Raw genomic sequence first — 2,500 nt, 5'->3', positions numbered from 1 at the left:
GTCCCTCTTGTCTGCCCTGAGCCAGTAAATACCAAACTGATGGTCTGAGTTCCGAGGGAGGCTCTTGGCCCTCCGTGTAGTGCTGGTGTCAGAATAACAAGTGGCCTAGGACACGCATCAGACCAGTAAAGCATACAGCCGAAGCCGGTTACACGTTTAATTCGACAGATATTAGGACAATAATAATAATCTATGCGTTAATAATACTGCTCCTGAGGGATCGGGCAGTCAGCCTGGAATGAGGCGATCGACTAACCACACTGCTGAGGAGACTGGGAATGCATGTGAGAGGGAATGTAACGTTTATAACAGTCCCAGCATAGCAGGAAACTCATGTGAACATAGGGTTTCTAACAGTCTCGGCACAGAAAGAGAAAAAGTTGCAGTAAAGAAAGTGACTCACATGAAGGTATAGGTTTATAACTGATTCAGCATAGAAAGAGATGTGAATATAGGGTTCATAACAGTCTTAGTATATAAATCGACTCAAAATGAACATAGGGTTTTTAAGAGCAGTATAGGATGAGACTTGAAGAGAGCAGAACTACACGTTAGTGGTGTCGTTATAAAAACAACTACATGTTAGTGGTGTCGTTATAAGAACAACAACATGTTAGTGGTGTCATTATAAAAACAACTACACGTTAGTGGTGTTGTTTTAAAAACAATTACACGTTAGTGGTGTCGTTATAAAAACAACTACATGTTAGTGGTGTCATAAAAACAACTACATGTTAGTGGTGTCGTTATAAAAACAACTACACGTTAGTGGTGTCGTTATAAGAACAACAACATGTTAGTGGTGTCCACAGCTGCCTGTGTGCTCTCTGCAAGCGGGTATCCTCACTGACTCACTGATCTATTCATTTGGCTGACGCTTTTGTCCAAAGCAACAATTCTTACATCCATCAGTGAAGGTATTACTCTTGCAGTGCCTGTGAGAATGGGGTCAGGAGGGACTGGTCCAGCAATCAGACCATTCCATTTATCAGCAAATACGGAAAAGCTTCAAGCAAAAGCCACTGCACACCGAGTCTGTATGTCTCGTCCGAAAGAGTCATACATTTGAAAACGAATACGACCTCATGTTGTGTCAAACACATGAGGTTAGTCACCTCTTCCAAAACTTTCCTCCATCAATAACGTTTTCAGAACGGGTTCCATTTTCTGTGTTTTTTTCCACATTGCATAAGTGTCAGTGAATGAGGTTTCCTACCGCAGAGTACTTTATTTGACAGAGTAAAAGCCATTCCATTCACATTCACAAGAACGCTAACGGCAAAAAACTAGTTAATATGAATGACAACAACCACACATAAACTACAAGGATAACGTCACTAACATCTAGAGTTTTCGCTCCTTGTGTGAACGGCCCTTGCAAAAACAAACTGACTTACTGTGCGAAGGAGCTGTATGGAGTGTGGAATGTATAGATTAGATGAAGGAGGTGTATGGAGTGTGGAATGTATAGATTAGATGAAGGAGGTGTATGGAGTGTGGAATGTATAGATTAGATGAAGGAGTGTATGGAGTGTGGAATATATAGATTAGATGAAGGAGGTATGGAGTGTGGAATGTATAGATTAGATGAAGGGGTTGAGGGTATTACTTGTGCAGGACAAAGTATACAAAAATGGACTTAGAGTCCGAAGGCCTAGAATGTGCAGTGTATAGATTAGACATGAATGTATAGATTACATATAGATTAGATGAGGGGGTTAGGGGTCTTACTCTTGCAAGGATTAGACATATATAGATGCTAGTTTAGATTAGTGTATAGATTAGACATGTATGTATAGATTATATGTAGATTAGTGTATAGATTAGATGAGGGGGTTAGGGGTCTTACTCTTGCAAGGATTAGACATATATAGATGCTAGTTTAGATTAGTGTATAGATTAGACATGTATGTATAGATTATATGTAGATTAGTGTATAGATTAGACATGTATGTATAGATTATATGTAGATTAGTGTATAGATTAGATGAGGGGGTTAGGGGTCTTACTCTTGCAAGGGACATATAGATGCTAGTTTAGATTAATGTATAGATTAGACATGTATGTATAGATTATATGTAGATTAGTGTATAGATTAGACATGTATGTATAGATTATATGTAGATTAGTGTATAGATTAGACATGTATGTATAGATTATATGTAGATTAGTGTATAGATTAGATGAGGGGGTTAGGGGTCTTACTCTTGCAAGGATTAGACATATATAGATGCTAGTTTAGATTAATGTATAGATTAGACATGTATGTATAGATTATATGTAGATTAGTGTATAGATTAGACATGTATGTATAGATTATATGTAGATTAGTGTATAGATTAGATGAGGGGGTAGGGGGTCTTACTCTTGCACGGGCTCGTTGGTGCAGGGCCGTACAGTGCTGGGCCGGGGAACAGACGAGCAGGCGTCGGGCAGCAGGGTCTGGTATTGCCCACTCTCACCCTGGCGTCGACACACAACCAGCAGCCTCTGGGTACCC

At 39.6% G+C, this 2,500-nt stretch overlaps 1 pseudogene; it reads right to left on the bottom strand.

Moving 5' to 3' along the window:
• The window catches only part of LOC125289316, a 233,897-nt pseudogene that overhangs the window by 15,978 nt on the left and 215,419 nt on the right, over nucleotides 1-2,500 (bottom strand).

This window comes from Alosa alosa, chromosome 24 (genome assembly GCF_017589495.1).
Source record: "Alosa alosa isolate M-15738 ecotype Scorff River chromosome 24, AALO_Geno_1.1, whole genome shotgun sequence".
Lineage (NCBI taxonomy): Eukaryota > Metazoa > Chordata > Actinopteri > Clupeiformes > Clupeidae > Alosa > Alosa alosa.
The sequence above is the reverse complement of the archived record's forward strand: the minus strand, read 5'-3'. Positions and strand labels throughout refer to the sequence as shown.